Source organism: Rhinolophus hipposideros (genome assembly GCF_964194185.1).
Source record: "Rhinolophus hipposideros genome assembly, contig: HAP1_SCAFFOLD_253, whole genome shotgun sequence".
NCBI classification, from domain to species: Eukaryota; Metazoa; Chordata; class Mammalia; order Chiroptera; family Rhinolophidae; genus Rhinolophus; species Rhinolophus hipposideros.
In genome coordinates, this window is record NW_027669069.1 from 34,763 (window position 1) to 42,748 (window position 7,986).

At 41.1% G+C, this 7,986-nt stretch overlaps 1 pseudogene across 1 annotated transcript; it reads right to left on the minus strand.

The window, feature by feature from the left end:
- Nucleotides 1-6,902: 6,902 nt before the first annotated feature.
- LOC308495700 (large ribosomal subunit protein uL22-like) lies at nt 6,903-7,457 on the minus strand (annotated as a pseudogene). The gene has a single exon. The product of its transcript is annotated as a large ribosomal subunit protein uL22-like (transcript).
- Nucleotides 7,458-7,986: the final 529 nt, after the last annotated feature.

Sequence of the window (7,986 nt, forward strand, 5' to 3'; positions counted from 1 at the left end):
GAACAAGTGACTTCTCTCAGGTGGGGGGTACTGAACAGCCAGCCGAGAGGAATCTTCATAAACCGTGGTGTCTAGAACGTGTGTGTGAGTGTGTGTGTGGACATGTGTACATACACACTTATATACATGCATTTAGACAGAGAATGTGAACATTGGATGAGGCTGAGGAATTGCTTTTACTGTTGGAGATGTGTACGCTGGAATAAACATCGAGGAGAGGAAATGAAACCAGGTTCCTCTGCCTCCTCCACCAGGAAAACTTGTACGGAAATGTATGCCACAGAGATATTTAAGGAAAACCAAAGCTGTAGGACCTAAGGTGGTGGTAGGACATGGAAAGCCTGAGATCTGCTTCAACAAGTGGCATTGTGAACAGGAAATCCCCCTTGCTCTTTGTCTGGGGGCGAGGCTAACCCTCAGGCCCTGCCCAGTCTGTAGTGGGCTGGGCGGTCCTGAGAGGAGGCCAGGGCCAGGGACCGCCCTGGAACCGACTACCCTGGAGAGAGAAGACAATGATTAGAGTCTGTGGGATGAATGATCCATTTTTCTACTGGGACAGTTTCAGTAGTTCTTTAGATATTGTGAACAGCATTATAAAAGTAGTGTCTTTTTGTAATTGACCTCAGATTGCATCTTATGCTATGGAATCCAAATAAACCCTCCAAAATCCAAAACAAACTTATTCTTGAAAGGAGGTGGTCACTGTATTTATTACCTTACCATGGAAGGCCCCCCTTAAAGTAGATCTCCGAGCCCTGCATTTTGTGAGCTTTATAGATACTTGAACCGTACGATATGTTCTTTGGAATCTATGGAACAGTAAATACAAAGGAAAAGGAAAAAAGTAAACTTTGTTTTTGAAAATAACATCTATTTCATTCAGAAAAAAATATATTAAAAGTTTTCATTGTTTTCACTTTGATGTGCATGAGGATTGAATAACAGAATATATGTTAGGAATTGATGTCCAGATACCTTTGCATTAAGTTGGGTTGGTGCAAAAGTAATTGTCGTTTAAAAGGTTAAAAATAAATGCAAAAACCTCAATTACTTTTGCACCAATTTAATAGTAATATAAAAAACAGTACTGATTTTCAAGGTAAGTTTTAAATGTTGAATTTAAGAATCAGGAAGTGAATGTCGTAGAACTGTAGAAAAACTCATAATACTAGCATGTGGGTTTGTCACCTACACAGCAGAAAGTGTTTTACTTGTGTTAGACTTTAAAATACCTTGCTAAACTATATTCGCATTTCATTTCAACAAACATTTACTGAGGGCCTGCTGTGTGCCAGTATCTAGAAAGAATGAAATAGAGATCTTGGCCTAAGTTTGACAGGAAGATGGATGGGCATGGGGTGAACACTTTGCAGAAAAGGGCCAGGGAGGTGGAACACAGGTGGAACACACTATTGGGTACGCAGAGGAAAGAACGGGACATCTATTTGAGCTGCTCATTGAACTGTCCAGTGGCTGTTTGTCAGGGCAAAAGGGGGCCATTCATTTCAAGCACAGGGAAGAACACAGATACAAGGGCATAGAAGCAAGAGTGCAGGGAACTGTGAGCTCTGTAATGTCCTCTGGGTGTGAGTGGCAAGGCGACAGATGATATTGGTGGTTAAGTGACAGCCAGATCCTGAAAGGCCCTACTTGTCTCACTCAGGAAGGAGCTGGACCTCTGTCTTGTGTGGGAAGGGTTTTAAGCAGGCCGATGAGCTCATATTGGGAAAGAAACCAGTGGGAGGGAAAGATCTGAGAGTCAGACTGTGTAGGAGACTATGAATGCATTATGTTCAATACAAAATACATTCAGGAAGTATTTGTTGGACCCCCAAATATGTCAGGTAATGTCCTAGGTGCTGTGGACAAAATAGGCAGAAATCCTGTACTCTGTGGAGTGCAACGTTGATATCTACAGTCCAGACAAGACAAGAAGGACCTGACCTAAGCTGGCGAGGATGGAGAAGGGGTGGAAGTGACTGCCTTTGGTGACCCATTAGTGACCCATTAGACTTGGAGGAAGAAGAAATGGGAAGAATCAAACACAATTCCCAGGTTTCTGCCTGGGGAGATGAGGTGAAATCTATTTCCATTTTCCATGTATTAGCAAACTGCAAAATCAGGATACCATTTCTGGCATACAATGTGAGAGTTGTTTTTATCCCACTAGAAGGATACATACTTTGAGTTCTTTTCCCAGGATGGGGAATGCATTTCTGAGATTGGATGGCCAAGAATAATAATTAAAGCAGTTTGCATCTAATTGCTCTCCTGCTGGCTTTTCTAGTTATCCTACAAATGGAATTTAGATTTCTCCAATTGACTACAAAATAGCATTTGGCTAAATATTTATGATCATGTTTTCTGTGGTGTTGGTGTTAAAGCAATTCAAAATCGTGAAATCCTTTTCTGTCAGTTTTATAGCTCTGAGACTGACCCCAGCCTAGTGAGTTTGGGACAATAGCTGAAAATGACGAGATGGCATCAGATTAAGCATGTTTGTTATAATTTTTTTCTGCATTAGTTTACAAGTGTTAAAACATGTGCCTCAAAGGACTTAACGTAAAGATAGAATTTATTTCTCATTCAGCTGAATAATCCACAGGTGGCCTGGCTTATGAACCATTCTCTCTTTCCTTGCCTTCTATGACCCAGCCCTCACCTTGTGTCCTCACTTCCTCTCTGGCTACGCCTCAGTCCCATGTACAGATGTGTATCCCACTTCCCAGCCCCTGTATTTACACCTTCCAACCACTGAATTTACTCTTTGCTCTGGTTTATCTCCCCTATGCCCAAAGTTTAAATGATCACCTATGTGAAGTTGATTCATAAATAGATGTCTCCGTTTTAGTCCTCTGAGTCCTTCCTGATCTACAGATCCAGTTAGTTTCTTGACATGTGCACTGGGCTGTCTCAGAGATTCCTTCAGCTCAGCAGTTCTTAAACTTATTCCTCAACCTCCAAACCCAGTCCTATTTCTATATTCCCTTTTCAGTAATGGGCACCAACATTCATCAGGCTCTGCTAGCTTACCTCTCACCCAATCCATCATGGAATTCCGGCAGTTTCTTACGTCCACACTCTCTTCTGAATTCTTCGCTTCCCTCAGTTTCCATCTTGGTCTAAGATAGCAACGTCTCTCATGTGGTGTATTGCATTAGCCTGAAAAGTGGCTTTGCTGCCTCCAGTATGAGCTGTACTGGGCAGAATAACCCTTTCAAATGCAAATCTGACCGTGCCATCTCCTAGGTAAGACACTTCAGAAATTGCCCTCTACACATAGGAGAAAGACTAAAATTCGAACTGTGAGGGACCCGGGACTGCATGATCTGGCTTCCACCTCAGATGCTGGCTTTCCCCAGCACCACCTCCCGCACCTTTCTTTCTATGCTCCCACCTCTTTGGCGTTTTTCAGGCTGTGCCACTCTCTCTTGTCACAGAACCTTCTCCCATGCTATTCCTTCTGTCTGGATCATGCTCCTACCCCTCTACTACTTACCCAGTTGGCTGCTGTCTTCCTACAGTAAAAGCTTAAGCTTCACGTCCTCATGGCACCCGTTCTGACTTCTCTTGCTTCTCTCTTGGCACTGATCATGGTTATAATTTTTCATTTGCTTGTTACGATTGGTGAATGTCTGGCTTTCCTGCTAGGCTCACGTTCCACAAGGTCATGAATCATGTCTGTTTTTATTCATCTTTATGCCTCTAGTCCCAAGCAGAAAAACACAATAGTAACTGAAGAGATATATGTAAGAGGAAAGATGGCCTGCATGGCCCTATAACATTTGTCTATCTACATGGAAACTGTGTGTAATTACTGTTAGATTTGGGATGTCTTGAGAGTTTGGTGAAATGGCCAGCAGAAAGCTTCATGGCACACATGAGAGGGCGTGTAACAGGCTATTGTGTGTGTTCTTTTAGAGGAGGTTGTGCATACAAAAAACTAATTTCCCAGAAGAAATAGATTGTTGCCTTCACTTTATTTCCTCTAGACAAAGAATAACAATGAATGGAAAAAGTTAATTCAGGACAATTTCAGGTAAGGTCCATACTATGCTGAGAACAGAGAGAGTATTGTAGGACAGTCAAGATTATCTCAGATTGCCTTTGGAGAAATGCAGTGGGTCTTGTTCCCCACACATTGGGAAGCACAGAGAATGAAGTTTCAAGAAATATTACCCGAAGAAAAAACCTTGTGTTCCTAAGAGTTGGTCCCACCTTTTCTCCTGATGCGGAGCATTTATTGTGTTCTTCTGTGTAGCCCTAACCCATGGGACTTGAGAGAGGTCACACTATCCATGTCCCAGGAAGAAATTCCACGTGATCCATGCCAGTCATTGTGATCCAGTTTTTTGTGTCAGTTACTGAATCAGATGTGGGCATTTTCACCCAGAGAAATGCCAGAAGTGTTCTGAGTCCATTTTCTGTTTTTTTAATTAAAATGTATTGGGATGCCAATGGTTGGTAAAATTACATAGGTTTCAAATTCAATTCTGTACTACCATATGCTCATATCACATTATGTGTTCACCACCCAGAGTCGGTTCTCCTTCCATTACCATATATTTGACCCTGTTTACCCTCATCTCCCATCTCTCTCCCTCCTTACCCTCTGGTAACCACTAAACTATTGTCTGGGTCTATGTATTCTTTTTGTTTCTTTGTTTGTCTTGTTTCTTTGTTGCTTTAGTTTTATATCCCACATATCAGTGAAATTAAATGGTTCTCGACTTTTTCTCTGTAATTTATTTCGCTTAGCATAATAATCTCAAGATCCTTCATGTTGTCACAAATGGCACTATTTCATCTTTTCTTATGTCCCAGTAGTGTTCCATTGTGTATATATACCACATCTTCTTTATCCAATCATCAATCGAAGGACACTTTGGTTGTTTCCATGTATTGGCCACCGTAAATGAAGCAGCAATGAACATCAGAGCACTTATATCACTCTTTGTAGAAGCACATGGGAAATAGTCCTTCTCCCCCTCCATACTGTTGTATCTGACTGATCTGGAAAGTGCTGCACCAGCTTGTGACAATGAGGAGAACTGGCCTACAAAAGAGTGACATGCTAAGGATGGCTGAGAGGGAAGACAGAGAGCACTGAGGTGGCAGGCTAGCCTTCCTCATTGAGGGGGCGGGTGGGCGCGCACAATTTGCTGGACACACGTATAAAAGTTCATGTTTGGTTGGTGTGCACAAGAGAACTTTGTAAAACATTATGTGCTTCAGTTTCCTTCTGCTTTTTATTTATATATAAATAATCTCCATCATGGAACAGTCTTGTAGCAAGTATTTCAGGAATAAGAGTGACTGTCAATCACTTTCGTCAATTTCATTTACAGGTGAAAGAAAAATTGTGGCATAGGAATCACTGAAAAATCCCTTAGCCTGTCTAATGGTCTTCTGGGTCTAGAAAAAGAGAATTACTGTTTATCCCATGAGAGTCATTTCAGGATGACTACACATGTCACACCTGGCTCATTTTGCTTTTCCAATATTCTGGTTCAGGAGGCATTTACCATATTTTCCTTGGACATTTTCTAGTCTGCTACCCTCAAATGAGGCTTTACCTGTTTTCCTAAACAATTTTACCACCAAAGCACCTATATAATTTGTTTGGCAATCTTGAATCTTGGCCTATGATGTCCAAGCAAGGAAACCCATGTCTTAATCATATATTAGATTTCTCCGAGTGATTAGCTGTTCTACTCTGCCTCTAAACTTCAGAACTCCCAGAGATACCAGTAAATCCTTCCCCTGGAAGGCCAGGTTCTATCTAACTTGGTCACACCTGGAGACAAGGAATGTGATGGAAGGAAATCACATTTATTGAGCACATACATGTAGCAGGTACTGAATTAGGCCCTTAATTTCTGTTATTTCATTTAATTCTCATAACTCTGTGACGTATGAATTTTTCACAGTTTATAGAAGGGGAAAGTAATGTATGATTTAATGATTTGCCCAAGGCCACACAGTTAGAAAATGGTGGTCGCAGACTATGAATACAAAGCTCTATAACAACAAAGTTCATACACTTTTACCTAGAGCAGGGCAAGAAATTAATTCCTCTGAATGAGGACTGGTATATATCAGCCATGCTGATGAGGCAAGGGTCACCTCAGTGATATCAGTGCAGGTGTGAAAGAAAAACCGTGGAGATAAGCAAAACATTCCTTTCAGAAACCAGAAACGATTCTGGAAAGGTAGGACTAGAAACTTCCACAGCAGTGATGTGTGATAGAACTGTTTATGATGATCGAAACGTCCTCTGTCTGCCCTGTCCAATATGGCAGCCTCTCACCACATTAGCTATGGAGCACAGTGTGCTGGGGGTGGGGTTCATGGCGAGACTTTGTCTCAGCCCTTCCTAACCGCTTGGATGCGTTTTCCCTCTTGTTTACCCAATGAGCAGGGGTCGCTCTACCAGTTGTTAGTTTTTCTTTTTTTTCTCAGAGTAAATTATTCCATATACAGCTGGAGATTTGGTGTGCATGTGGGGGGTGACGAGTTCAGGATCTTCCTATGTGGCCATCTTAAATCAGAACGCAGTCCAGCAATTTCAAAATGTCACGGCCCTGCTTTCCGGCCTCCATTGTGTCTGATGAGCAATATGCTGTGCATCTCATTGCAGATCCTTTGTACTGACTTCGTTTTTTGTTGCTCTGTTTGTTTGCTGCTCTCCAGATTGCTTGCCTTTGGCTTTGAAGAGTTTGGTGAGGTGTCTGGGTAGGAACCTCTTTGATTGATAATTTTTGGAGTTCATTAAGCTTCTTGAATATGTAGACCTGCATCTTTTATCAAATTTGGAAAGTTTTCAGCTGTTGTTTCTTTCAATATTCTTTATGCTATTTTTTTCTGCCTTTACTTTTATTAGCATTTGTGTGAGGCTGAATTTATTCCCGGGCCATAAGTTTTAGTTTCTTCACTTTCTTCTCAGAGATCATTTCCTTCTGTGCAACCTCCTCTTCTGGTGTAGGAACAATAACAATCTGCTCTTTCTCAGTTAGGATCATCTCTCTGTTGCAGGGAGAGCTCCTGTACGGGTTTCTACACCCATGAACTCTGGAAGTTCTGGGCTGCATCTCGGGAGCCCTGTTCACCTGGATGTGTAATGACCAGAGAGTCGATATCTAAACCCTTAAGTTCAGCATTACTCTGCATTTTTCAGCATGTGCAGTAAAAATTCTGCTCTCTTTTTGGGTTGGACTGTTTGTCCAACCCTATTGTTTGGCCCGGGCACACCTCCTAACTCCACCGTTATAACAACGGTACAGCACACATTGCTTTTGTAATGTGACATCCTTTAGATACTTGGTGGCTTTTCAGATATGCATACTCTTGATGACCTGGGCAGTTTCACGAGTGTTCTTAAAATGAACAGGTAGATTCGAACCTCTTGATTTACATGATTTTGTGGGGTTCTCTGAGTCAAGCGAACAGCGAACCATTTTCAGAGGTCTCCTCAGGCTGCTTACGAGAAGAACTCTTTATGGTTTTAAAAAAATTTATTTTATTTTATTTTATATTTTCTGTCTTCTCTTCTTCTGGGATTCCCACTGTATGTTGGTTTGGTTGAACTCTTGGGCTCTGTTCATTTTCTTCATCCTTTTGCCTTTTTACTCTTCCAATTGAATAATTTCATTAGGTCTATTTTCCAGGTTGCAGATTCTTTATTCTGTTTATACAATTCTGCTATTGAAATCCTGTAGTGAGCTTTTCATTTTAATTACTATACTTCTCATCACTAGGATTTGTATTTGGCTCTTTTTAATATTTTCTCTCTCTTTATTGATATTTTCTATTTGTTCACACATTATTCTTATGACTTCCTTTAACTAGTTCAACATATTTGAGATACATGATTAAAAGTCTTTGTCTAGTAATTCCAATCAGTGTGCTTCCTCAGAGACAATGACAGTTAACTTTAATTTTTGTATGAATGGGCCAAATTTTTTTCCATGCTTTGTAATTTTTCAT